Source organism: Ictidomys tridecemlineatus, chromosome 10 (genome assembly GCF_052094955.1).
Source record: "Ictidomys tridecemlineatus isolate mIctTri1 chromosome 10, mIctTri1.hap1, whole genome shotgun sequence".
Lineage (NCBI taxonomy): Eukaryota > Metazoa > Chordata > Mammalia > Rodentia > Sciuridae > Ictidomys > Ictidomys tridecemlineatus.
In genome coordinates this window covers 63,095,042-63,108,774 of record NC_135486.1, presented here as the reverse complement: position 1 = coordinate 63,108,774, position 13,733 = coordinate 63,095,042, and the positions used below count along the sequence as shown (strand labels likewise).

The following is a 13,733-nucleotide window of genomic DNA, read 5'->3' as shown; positions in this document are numbered from 1 at the left end:
GCATAGCTGGGTGTTTTGGTGAACCTGACTCAGAAGTTTGATGGATCACAGTAACATCCATCTCGAGATGGGCAGCTCCGACTACCTGATCATTAAACTTCCCTGATCAGACTTTCAGTCTCTTCTATAATCCGGTAATAAGCCAAACCTTTTTCTCAAAAATAGTTATTTGAGAAAGAAGGTATGTATTTGCTTCAAATGTTGTAGTGGGCTTGCCATAGCCTCCTCCAACTCTTTCTTTTGCCATGACACTTCGAGCACCATTAGGCCGCATTGAAACCAGAAAAACTTGACTCGCTGTTTTCTGCCAGTGAGTAGCGTGTGCACAAGCTTCAGGCCTTTGCAGCAGAGAGATGCATCCGCTCTTAGTGGTAGGCCCCACCAGCTCACCATCAAGTGACTCCTTCTCTCAAGGTTCTTGTCTTACCAATTCAAAAAGTGAAATACACAGACCAGAATGAGCATAAGAGGAGGATTTATCAGAAGTAGAAACAGGAACAGAGCTCTTACAGACAAGAGGGAACTTGACACCAGAATTTCCCCATCTGGGTGTGCTAGTCTAGGGCTTTATTAGCACTTGGGTCACTGCTTTTGGTGCAAACTTGTGCTGATTAGGGTTTGGCAAAGTAATAATGCCGTTAGCCATGAGTCCCATTCAGTTTATGTCCATTTTCTCCTTCCTTCAAGAAGCAGGAAGCTGGAGGGCGAAGTCATTGAATTCATTGAATTGCACATGCTGGGGGGGGGGTATTGTCTGGTGCTGCATGGAGTGCACTTCTACGAGGGCATCCCATTGTGTACGGGCCAGGCTGCTATGGGGCAATGGGTCAGCTTACTTGGCTCACCTCAGCGCTGGCCCAGAGCACCTTAGATCTGCCGCACCTCACCTTCATGGCTGGCTGTGCTGCCACTCTGCCACCTCACAGCTCCCCTGCTGCTTTTCTGCAGAGAGCTGGCTGCACGGCTTGGTGGCTGGGGAGCCGTGACACCATGAGTCATAAATGACCAAACAGATGGCATTGCTGCTGAACCAGAAGGAAAGTCTCCTCAATCTCTGGGCCCCGTCTCAACATCAGCACCCTTTTTATTCATCCTGTAAAGGGACACAGAAGCGCACCCTATGTGACAAACGTTGCTTCCACATTGAGGCCTGCAAGCATTGGAACCAGAGTGAGGCCCATAGCTCATCCTTAGCCTAGGAGGACATAGCTCAGCCTTGGCACTGGACCCACAAGAAGGCCTTGCTGAGGCCGCAGGTCCCTGTAGATTCAGGAGACCGACTCCCACATGGCCTTGTGCATGTCTTTCCCGTCTAGAACAGCTGCTATCCCTGTTCTGCAGGTCCTGTGGTATGATGTCACTGGAGTACTGGGCGCCTTGGTGTCCTGAAGAGAAACATTGTGGTAATTAAGATGGCTGCAGTCTGACTGTGGCTTGGGGCCAGAGGTGACCTAAGTCTTAGGCGAGATGAGAAGGTCTCTTATCAAATGAGATAAGGTGGCTGTGGAAGTTCTCCAATTATGGGAAAAGAGAAGAAAACATTCTTCTCCAGGAGAGGGGCTGTATGGGCTTGTTGTTTGGGCTGTGTTAGCCTTCTGAGAATCTGTTTCCTTCTTGAAGACCCCTCCATCTTCTATTCCAACCAAAAAGTTAAATGGGAAGTGATAGGATTAGCCGTTTCTGTAGCATTCAAGTTCAAGTGTGAGGGCCGGGTGTGGGTACAACGCTGTTGAGATGCCTTCTGTCTCATCAAGAGTTTTACTTTTGCTGTCATATAGATTAAGCAGGGCCATAGAGGCTGCCCATCTGTTTTGGTTCCAGGGGATCGTGGTCAGTTTTAGTCATGGCCATAGTGCCTGCTACCAAGACAGCTTCTCCCTTTCTGGTGACCTGCTCATCAACTACAGCAGCCCTCAACAGAGTCACATATCTATCAAATAGCCTTGGCTTTTGAGCCAGGGGCATTGTTTTTCCCAGTGACAAAGGGAAGTTCTTCATGTGTCTCTCAAGGGAGCAATTAGGGGCTTGGTGAGTGTGTCACATAGGATATATCCATACCAGCATTCTTGCTTCTATACTGCGCTGGAGAATGTCAGGCATCTCAGCTTCTCTTGGGTGGCAAGGGCTGCCCGGAAGTTCAAGTTTCACTCAACCAACCAATCAACCACCCAGGCAAGCAGGACACTCCCTGTGCTCCAGGAAGCACACTGCACCAGCATCACTTGCTAAATCCAGAGTCCTTTCCCTCCATTCCTGGTTTAGCACCCTCAGAATCCAGTCCTTTGTCCAATGTAAAATTCAAAATTTTTCAATGACTTGATGGGGGTCCATCGGCATCCTGCTCTGTTTGTGTCTGAAAACAACAAAGAGTAGGAGGTAGAGGGGACACCTCCTGTGACAAGGGAAGCTTTGCATACCCTGAGGCCTCAGCACTATCCGCTCCATGTCCAGCCTCCCACTCTCGCTCCACCATTGATCCTCCAGTCAAGGAAGAAACCAGAAGAGGCTGTGCATGTAGCGGATGTTATATCAGAAACTCACGGGCTGTCCCTTTGGATTTGGTTATGGTTAGCAAAGTTATTGAAAGTCCTTGGCTGTTGGTCTGTGCCTTGAACTGGGATTTAAGTCCTTGCTGTTCACGTCTCATCTTCCTGGCCGCTTCTCCCCACAGTTCTTTGTGGGAATTCTTGTGTCTTTCATGCAGCTGTCTGGCAGCAATTCCTGTTCCTCTAAGTTTTAATTCAAGTGTGATCTTCATTGCACTGGATGACCGTCCCTGCAGGTGGACACAAGTGATCATTTGTGACACAAAATGTCTTAACACCATCTGAATTGTCCTCAGACCCAACCAGACCAGAAACCACCCCGTCCCCCGACTCTCTGAGGGTGTGCTATTGCGAACACTGCAGGTATCATTCTTTTGTATTTCCCAGAGTCCTTGATTGCAAGCACAGGAATAAGACTCAGTTAATTTAAGCAGAAAAATAATTTATTAAAAGGCATGTTTTGTAACTCGCAGAATTCTCAGGCTGGAGTAGCTTGGAGACTGAGAGGGATGCACCCAAAGTAAGACTGCAGAGTAGGTTCTGTGGGTTCACCACTGTGACCACCACTGCCTTTTGGTTGGTAGTTTGTGCTTCAGACAAGCTGCCTGGGAATGGACCACTTCATTTAGGAAAGCAGACAGTTGCAAGTAGCAAAAAATCTGGCTAACAACAGGTTAATGATACATTTTTTTTTTCCTGACTGATTTAGACTTTGATTGTTGCAAACTTTGTATCAACTATCCAAAAATGTCCCCAGGGACCTGGCTGGCTCTTTCTTCTTGACCATTGATAGCATATTGACTTTAATCTTCAGAGTTGTTCCCTTTTGGGGATTTGCAGGCAGAGCCATTATATTGACATTCAAGGCAGAGACTGGGAGAAGGCAAAAGGGGTGGCTTTTGAGTCAGAAATCCCAAGTGGAACTTCCACCTGCCTCTCTGCGGCCACAAATGCACCACGCGCCCCTCTAGAGATGTGAGGGAAGCCTAGAGAGCACTCTGTTTTGGTTCCTGGCCCGACCGACCTCTAGAGCCGGGCAGGGGTGCAGGGTGCTGGGCGAGTGAGCCCTTCTCAGTGTAGATCCTGTCTGTTTCTTTGAATCTCCAGATCCTGGAACAGGAGCGTCTTATAGGCAGAGCCTGGACATGAGTCGCATTTTGGCACCAGGAGGGACTGGGAGCTGACAGCCTGGAGCCTGGAGCTCCTGTGCCAGGAACTACTTAATAAAATAGAGAGTTCCCCAAATGTGGGTGGGGAGTTCCTGTGTGGGAAGGCCAAGCTAGTGACAGACACCCTGCCCTGTTATAGGTCTTCCTGGATTGTTTCATGTGCGTAGTTCAAAGTGAAAAATTAACATTTTGGACAATGAATAATCCATTTGCAAGAAATTATTATCTGTCCCCAGGAATTCATTTATGCTTCCTTTTAAATGGTTGAGGGGAGAGAAGAAGGCAGGACAAATAAGGGGTTCCTGTTTTGCTCCTTGGCTGGTATCTGAGATGCAGCTCCACCCGGTAGTTTGCCAGCTCCTACCCTGACTGAGTGCCCAGGTGTCTAGAATCCCTGTGAAGCTGCTCCAGATCTACTGATCAGCACTTGGGTCCCAGGTCTTTGCCAATTCCCCAGTTCTCCCTACCTAGTACACCTAGCACCTAGCACCATGCCAGTGTTTTCTTGGGAAAGAACACTTTGTACTTTCTAGTACTGCTGATCCTGACTATAGAAAAGAGTTATGGTTAGGAAGCCTATAACCAAACACAGGCTGCTCAGTCTAGAGTCTTCTAGAAGGAGCCTACTAACCAGAAGGAATTTCAGTTCCCAAGGAAGGCAGGCTGCCTCAACAATGAAAGCCTTTACCTAACAGTAGGGAATCCCAGTGACTGGCAGGGCTGACTCCCATTCAGAGATGTCAGATGAGAACCCCTGAAATGGCTACAGTAGCCACTTTTTGTTCACTGTAAAAGCCCTGAAAACAGCATCATGTGGCTCCCAGTCCCCAGATGCCAGCAGGAAAGAGATTGGCCTTGCTCTGGGCTCTGATGCGTCCTGCTTTACCAAACCTAGCGTAAGAGAAACAGGGGGGTCTCCTGGATTCTGCCATTGGTGCGCATGGGGTGTGAGGTTCATTCCTGAATGAGCAACTGATTGTCTGGCTGTAGTTCTTGCTCTTACTGTTTCCAGACAAAGCCTCCACATCTTGTGAATTTTTTGGCCTAAATTGCATCTTAGAATTTGGATGCTGAGATTCAAAGGTTTTAAGAATGCTGGGATTCAGAAGTAAGTGAAATAACATAAGACAAAAGTGTTTCACAAGCTGACTTTATTCTTGTTTAAAGGCCAGAATTTTTGTTTTAAATGTTCCTATTTAATGATAAGTAAGATTTTTTGGTGAAATATGTGTGAATTACATACTGATGATTTTAATCTCATGCTTGTAGTTCCTAAAGTGAGAGACCATTAAGCACATCAGATTTTTTTTTTAATATTGACTCAAAATCCACATCATTCAGTGATTTTTTTAAGTGAACTATTGCCATAAAACTGTTACACCCTTGGCATTCCTCTGGTAATAAGTGTATTAGGTCTTAATTCAAGTAGATTTTTACAATAAACCCCACATCTTGGCATTCCTTAACCAGAATCTAGGCAAAAAGGCAGATGTTGGAGCTTTCTTAAAGCTGCTCTGAAATGCTCCTTTAATGATTCAATACTTTCATTGAAACTTCAGTATTAAGTGGATCTGGGATTTAAAAGAGTGTGTGTGTGTGTGTGGGGGGGGTAGTATAAGCTGGGATCTACAGAGGTCAAGAGCATGGAGTATTTCCCATTTGCCTGAAAACAGAATGAAACTTTTGCTACAAATGAATCCCAAGAAGCATGTGGGCCTCACACTGTGCTCTATGGACTTCACTGAAAGTGAGTTTTGGTGCAGAGAGGACTGGGTCCTCACCAAGCATTCTTGGGAGGGGTATAGGCTGCCCAGCAATGTCAAGGTTCTTTGCAGCGCCTGCAGAGAAGGTGACGCCTACTGTGCTGGGTGTGAAATCTGCAGGGGAATTAGCTGTGGAGGTTGCACCCAGGTCTTCCTGCACAGGGCACGCTTGGCCACCTGCAGTGTGGAGTCTTCAGGCTCCAGTGAGTTTGCCTGCAGCTGCAGGGCACAGGGGACAAAGGTGAGAGGCAAAGCTCAAGAGTCTGCCCCAGTGGGAAGGGGGGGGGGGGGGTGTGAGTCCCAAAGCTTATTCAACGCTGCAGATTCTCTTTAAAAAAAAAAAAAAGAGAAACAAAATCCTAAACCCCAAATCAGGTCCTCAAGTGACTATTCATTTAGAACAACAAATTACACATTCTAAGAAGCTGATGCATATAAAATCATCCTAAGATCTGGAAAACAAGGTGCTATTTTTAGCTATCTGGCCTGGGGCATCTCTAGATACCCATTCCCTGTGTTTTGTTGGTTCACTCTGGTGTTTATGGAAGAATGATTCTGCAATATAATTTTCTGTGGAGGGAAAAGAAAGAATTATTTTCTCTAGCATGATTCATCCCATTTCATTTTTCTCACTGAAGCTCAGTAGTGGTGATTTCGGTTTTGTAACTTGTTAGTCATTGGATTTTTAGAGTTATTTTCAAGTTCAGGGAAATTTTAATGAACTTTCATTATGATCCATAAGACTTCAGGGCATCTCAAGTTTTCTTGTGCAGTGATTGATTGTTTGTTGTTGTTGCTTTTTGTGTGTGTGTGTGTGATACTGGTGATAGAAACCAGGTCCTCATGCATGATAGGCAAGTGCTCTGCCACTGAGCTACACCCCCAAACCCAGCAATTCATCTTCAGTAGTCTTTGGATTCGTGACATTACCCAATTTGTAGCCATGTCCATGTGGTGACATGCTGTGGGTCGTTTTGTTATCTCCTGTTTCAGCCCACTGGAGCACCACTGAAAGAGAAAAGGAGCCCCTCCAGGGAAGAAGGCACTGGACCCCAGGGATTTGCTGCCCAGGGCACCGTTGCATCTTCTCTCTGCCTGCAGAGCTCAGGGGCTGCTTTGGGAAGGGGAGAATGACCGCCAGAGGCCAGTGAGCACCCTTGAAAGGCTACCTCTCCTGCACCTTTTCCTGAGGACCAGTGCAAGGAGGAGAAAAAAGGTGAGGAAGGTGAGCCACAGGGCCACGAGGGGCAGTGCTCTGGGCTCCTGTCCTCTGGGGATGTGGGGATTCTGGGCTGGAGGATTTGACCAGCAGAGCTCACCATGTGGACAGTTTCCCTGGGAACAGTTGGACCCTTCTAAACCAGATAGAGAACGTGGTGGCATGCAGAGGCAGGTTCTGTATGGACAGATGACAGTGCTTCCATGGCAGGAACACAGCCCGGGATAGATGTTCCCAGAGAGCTGCTGGTGGCCTCTAATAATGGGAAATCAAATGAAAGAAGTGAGTAGGGCAGGAGGGGAAGCCGGGCTGTTCCCTGGCAGTACTGACAAGCAAGCTGGGGAGTCACAGAAGGTGCAGCAGCTGTTTCTGCCCCCAATGAAAGCACAGAGCCACATGGTGGCCACAGCGGTGGCCTGACCAGACGCCCGGTCACTGGAGCACCACCAGCCCTCTGCTCTGACACCCTCCACAACCAAGCCCCAGAGGTCATCTTCAGCAGCCCTGTGAGTCCACTGGCAGGGCTGGTGAGCAGCCAGCTCCTTCCCCTGTCAACGAGCTGAGCAGATGTGTTGAGCTGGAGAAGTTTCCGGAACAGGGTGAGACCCCAGGCAGACAGAGTGAGTGCTAAGCGACTAAGGTTGCTCACAGCTCTGAGCATGCTGGGCAGGATGCGCTGGCTTCCCTGCTTGGAATAAGCCTGGCTGGTCCCCACTGCCCATACTGTCTGGACTTGGTGGTCCACCTCAGAGAGTGGACGTGAGGATGGAAGGAAGGAATGAAGCCCCAGATGATGTGCTCAGCCCACGTCTGCAATGCAGAGGCCCCCTGTAGACCAGAGAAGGCCCCCCAGGCCTCATCATGTAAGGATTATTCGAGTAACTAAGATGTCGGAGGAGCACCACAGAGCAGGTCACCCTTTGCTAAGAAAGACAAGGTGACTCTAAGTCACAAGACTTCTCCACGGAGGAGGCGTCAGCTCGGTTCTGCTAGCAAATCTTTCCCTTGCTCATTCAGTTCTCTTGGGCAACTGTGGGTATCCAGCTGGCCCACACCCTCCTGCCACAGTCTGGCCGGGCACAATTCAGGAGCCACTTGTCAAAAGAAACGAACTTTATTTTTAGAACCACACACGCCAAACCACACAGCTCTTCAGGAAAACCTTCAGAGCCCAACTGCCACCACTGGCTTCCCACAAGCGTCTCAACCTCCCCCACTCCTCCTGCTCTTGAGGCTGATTGGCTAGGTCGCGTGGGCGAAGCCAAAAAAAAGTCCCCCAATGAGCAGCTCCGTGGTCTGAAAGGGCGGGGAAACAACCCAATGAGCATCACTGCAGAGGAGCCAATCAGTTGGCAGCTAGAAGTTTGCTGGGACTGCTGCGAGCCAATCATCAGCTGGCAGCTGGAAGTTTGCTGGCAGCTGGAAGTTTGCTGGAGCCCCTCCGGCTGTGGCTCTCAACATCTCCCCCTCTCTGTTTAAACAGCAACCGTGTGGCTTAGGGACCATGCCTGCCTTAGGTTGTCCAATACTACATATGGTCCTTACCATTCATCGGATGAGCTGACCTCAAGGCGTCAGCCTCCTGTCTTAGGTTGGTACCATTGCAATTGGATCTTACCCGTCATTGACTACCGGTGCAGCATACAGTAACACCTGTGGATAGGTCTTTGTACCAGTGGGGGGGTGAGGTTCTTTGCCTCACCTTTGTTGGCCCCCAAATTTTAGTTGAATGCCCATGACAAGCAGAAGGGAGGAAGATACACCAAGCCAATTGACGGCTCCTTTTGGAAAAATTGTACCACCGATGACACCATCAGCAAAAATACCCCAACACTACCACAAGTCGCTGCACCAACAGATAGTTCACAATGCATACAAGTGAGTTCACAATGCATACAAGTTATACATAGTCCAGGCAAGTTCTGCAAGCAGTTCAGTGATGGCTATTGCAGAAGCTGTAAATTGGTTTTATCTTTGTCTTCACCGGCACTGGGATAAAGATAGGAATTCTGGCAATAATGGCTAAAGAAAAAAATTATGTAACATTCCAGAAGGCACTAAAAGAAAACAATTTTCTTAACAATTTACATTATCTTGAACAGAATTACTAAATATAATGAAAAGGAAAGGTGAAAGTAAGCAAACAGATCTGTTAACCTCCTTTTTTGTTCACATATTAAAACAATCCTCAACAGCTGTTTACCCAATTTAAATTAAACCATTTAAATCATGTGAATAAAAAAAAAATTTGGATCCATTTTTTCATGAGTGCTCATCATATATGATATATGGACATACATACATACAAACATACAACATAAAACACAAGTGTGCACACATAATATAATACGTACAACACATAACATAATAGTAAAGCCTTATAACTTTTTACAGGTGAAATCTCCATTGCAATGTTTAAAAACTCTATAGTCAAAAAAATAGAAGTGATCAGCAAAACATTAACCTAGGTCTGTATGAGCTCAAAAAAACAAAATAGAACTTCATGATGTGGGAAACGGTAATAATAAAGTAGATATTGAAAAAAGCATCCTGGTTCTGTCACAGATGTAAGGATAGCCAAACTGGAGTTTTGGATATCAGCTGTTATGGATTTGAGCCAAATCATCTTCTTTTTGGTCTGTAGAAATTGCTTTAGTTAATCTCTCTGGAATCCAAATCGGCTGCTGTTCTCCCTGTGGAAACACACAAACAGACCTCTGACTCCAGACAATCACTGGGTCAGGACCTTAGTTAATCTCTCTGGAATCCAAATCGACTGCTGTTCTCCCTGTGGAAACACACAAACAGACCCCCGACTCCAGACAATTACTGGGTCAGGACCTTTCCATTGTCCTGTTAGAATATCCTTCCAAAGTACCTTGGGCTTATGTGCATTTTTTGGACACATATGCCTTTCCGCAGCACTAAGCCCTGATGAATCCAAATTTAAAAAGTTTAGAGTAAAAAGGGTTATTTTAAGTTTATCTTTGGGGAATATATACCCCTTCCCAATTCCCTCTTTTTGCTTTAATAAGTACATTTTAATAGTTTGATGAGCTCTTTCAACTATGGATTGTATGGGATTCCTGTTATATGAGTAATGCCAAATGATGAGCAAAATTGTTTAAAAGAGGTAGAAGTATAACCAGGGGAATTATCTGTTTTTAACTGTTTTGGAACGCCCACAGTGGCAAAATTTTGTAAGCAATGAGCTATAATATCTTTAGTTTTTTCTCCAGCATGAAGGGAGCCCATCAAAAATCCAGAAGAAGTATCAACTGTAACATGCAAATATTTTAATTTTCCAAATTTTGGCAAGTGTGTGATGTCCATCTGCCAAATATGGTTAGGTATCAGTCCTCTAGGATTGATTCCAGGATTAACTTGTGGTAAAAAGATCACACAATTTTGACATTGTTTTATTTGTCTAGCTTGTTCCTTAGATATTTAAAAACGCTTTTGTAAAGTATTAGCATTGACATGGAACTTTTTATGAAAATTTGTAGCTTCTTCTAGTGTAGAGAAAATATATATGTCATGTGTAGTTTTATCTGCTAAATCATTGACCAAACTAAGGGCTCCAGGCAATCCTGTATGTGCCCTGATATGTCCTATAAAGAATGGATCTTTTCTGTCCCAGATTAGACTTTGTATATTGGAAAGCAAAGAGAAAACAGTAGAGGAAGGGGAAATCCTACCAGCATCTTCAAGGGATACTATAGCATTAACTATATACTGACTATCAGAAAATAAATTAAATACAGAATCTTTAAACATCACAAAAGCTTGTAATACTGCATTAAGCTCTACCTTTTGAGCTGATTGTTTGGGTACTAAAAATGTAAAAGTTTGATCAGGTGTAACTATTGCTGCTGTACCATTATTTGACCCATCAGTGAATATATTTGGAGCATTCATGATAGGTGTTTTTCTTGTCATTTTTGGAAAAATTACAGGATGCAATGACCAAAAAGACAATAAAGGATTTTGGTAAGTGGTTATCAAATTAAACATTAGATTTGCACATGATTATTGCCCAAGTATTTAACTCATTAGCTAACTCATCAATTTGATTCATAGTATATGGAGCAATAATTTTATTGGGAGAAATTCCAAACACTCCCTTTGATGCTTTTATTCCTTTGAGTATTAATTGTCCTACAGCCTCAGGATACCTAGTAAGAATAGTGTTAGGAGAATAAGATAAATGTATCCATAATAATGGACCTTCTTGCCAAAATACTCCTGTAGGAATATTTTTTGTTGGTAGTACAATAAATAATAAAGGCAAACTTATATCAATTCTATCCAAATGCATATTTTCCATATATGTTTCAATGATTTTTAATGCCTTTCTTGCTTCAGGCATTAACATTTGGGGTGAATTTGGATCTGATGGACCTTTTCGGATATCAAATAACGGTCCCAACTCTCCTGTTGGTATACCTAGATAAGGCCTTATCCAATTTATGTCTCCTAATAACTTTTGAAAGTCATTAAGTGATTTGAGTTGATCTACTCGTATTTGAATTTTTGGTGGATGGACCATAGTTTAGGATAATAGAACTCCTAAATAATTAATTGGAAAATTTAATTGTACTTTATCTATTGCTATCTCTAGATTATAATTTTTTAATAAGTTTGTAAGTGTGGCATAACATTCTAGCAATGTGTTTTTATCTTTGTGTGCTAATAATACATCATCCATATAGTGAAATATTTGTAGTTCAGGATTTTGATTTCTAAGTGGCTGGATTACTTTGTTAACATAAATTTGACACATAGTTGGGCTGTTAGCCATCCCTTGAGGGAGTACTTTCCATTCATATCTCTGATCAGGACCTTCATGATTCAGTGCAGGGATAGTAAATGCAAAATGTGGACTATCCTCAGGATGAATTGGAATTGAAAAAAACAATCTTTAATACCTATAACTAAAACATACCAGGTTTTTGGCAAAGCAGACAATTGAGGAATCCCCGATTGAGCAGGTCCCATAATAACCTTCTCATTATTAATGGCTCTTAAATCTTGCAATAATCTCCATTTACCAGATTTCTTTTTGGTGACAAAAATGGGAGTATTATGGGGAGATACAGAAGGTTGTATATGTCCTTCTGCTAATTGTTGTATGACCAGGTCATGGGCTGCTTGTATCTTTTCTTTAGTCAGGGGCCACTGAGGAATACATACTGGTCTTTCTGATTTCCAAGTAATTTTTATTGTTTCAGTGGCCCTTTCTGAAAATCCAACCCATGTCTGTCTGTTCCTTGATCTATTTGTATTGGTGCTGCTATACCTTGTTCTTGTTTTTCTAATCTTTTTCCTTTCCTAAAACCTTGTCTAGCTATAATAGTGGGTGCATTTGGATTGATGTTATTTGTTAATGTCAAACCTAATTGATCTAGGACATCTCGTCCCCATAAATTTATGGGAAGATGATCCAATACATATGGCTGTATAGTTCCTTCACATCCTTCAGAATCCTTCCAATCTAATACCATTGCACTTCTATGGGGATTAGTTGCCACTCCTAGGCCTCGAAGCGTTTGAGTGGCTTATTGTAATGGCCAATGTTTTGGACATTCTTGAGGAGAGATGATGCTAAGATCTGCACCTGTATCTATTAGCCCATTAAATTCATGTCCTTGAATATTTAGTTTTAGCATGGGGCGAGAATCTAAATTTAAAAAAGCATAGCCCAATCTACACCTGTGAAGCCTAATCCCTTTGAACCTCTTTCTACAGTACGACTGGAAAATTTATCATGCAGGCTGGGTATTATTAGTAACTGTGCTATTCTATCTCCTGGTGAAATTACTGATAAACCCTTGGGAGAACTGGCTATAATTTTTATTTCACCTTCATAATCGGGATCAATTACCCCAGGACTTATCATAAGTCCTTTTAGAGTAGAAGAGCTGCGTCCCAATAATAAGCCTACTGTTCCTTTGGGAAGAGGTCCTTTTACCCCTATGGGAATGATTTGAACTCCCATCTCTGGCCCACACCCTCCTTTCTTTCCTTTTCTGTGTGGCCTTCAGGTGTCCTCGAGGTGCCTGTTGGTACACTTATTCCTTTTTCCCTTGCTAACATGTGCTGTCCATAAACTCTATGGGGAGGGGGGGAGGTGGCAGAGAGAGAATGATCTCACATCAGCAGCTGGAGGTGAGGAGGGGGCTGACTGATGTGCACAGGTGGTGGTGACAGTGACCCAGGGCTACCTGTGTGTCGGTGTGACAGCGTGATGGGTGGATGCAGTCTGCTGGGCTCCTCTCTGGCTCCTCTAACCACTACTCGTGGTTCTCAGGCGGGTAGTCATCTAGAGGTGATTAAACCCTGGCTCCAGGACTGAGAATCCAACCCACGGAGGAGGAGCTGTGGAATTAGGAAGAGCTCAAAGGACAAGCAGGAAGTGGGGAGTGAAAAGAAAAAGAGCCAAATATGGGAGAGCAGAGGGTTCAGGTAGATGGAGAGCAGCAGGGCCACAGGTGGTCCCAGGGATCAGAGCCCGAGCAGGTGAAGGGAGCAGGACCCTGAGTGGTGCTCACCTAGGAAGCCCTGTGTCAGCTCTGGGCCACGAGGTGGCATTGCCCTAGGAGCCTAGAGGTGACCACCAGCTCCACCAGGCTGGGAAAAAAACATTCTGCAGGCCACATGGCTGTAGTAGTGGCCCCTGGAGCCAATGACTTTACCCTTATAACTCCCCACTGCCCTTCTATCCTTTAATATGTAACCAGCCCTGGACTCTGGTCAGTCCAGGGAGCATGGTGAGCCCTGGGCAAGTGACAGCTAGCTCAGTTCTGCTTCAGTAAGGCCTGCTCCAGGTGACCGCTTTCCGCTGGCATTCTATCTGTGGCTGTGTACAGGACAGGCCTTGGTCTGGACCCCTCCCCCCGCTGACCCTGCAATAGTAAATTGTAAAGAGGTGGGTGCCAGGCTGCGGATGCCACCTCTGGGAGCAGCCCAGGATGGGACCTGAGGGCCCAATCACTTCAGGCTGAGAGCCACATGGACCTCACAGCTGGTTAAATGC

At 45.0% G+C, this 13,733-nt stretch overlaps 1 long non-coding RNA gene across 1 annotated transcript; it reads right to left on the bottom strand.

Annotated features, from left to right (window-relative positions):
- Positions 1 to 7,792: 7,792 nt before the first annotated feature.
- Positions 7,793 to 13,361, bottom strand: LOC144367306 (uncharacterized). The gene is made up of 3 exons (XR_013426636.1): positions 13,249 to 13,361; positions 12,922 to 13,075; positions 7,793 to 9,390 (listed from the first exon to the last, which is right to left on the bottom strand). It is a non-coding gene; the product is annotated as an uncharacterized LOC144367306 (long non-coding RNA).
- Positions 13,362 to 13,733: the final 372 nt, after the last annotated feature.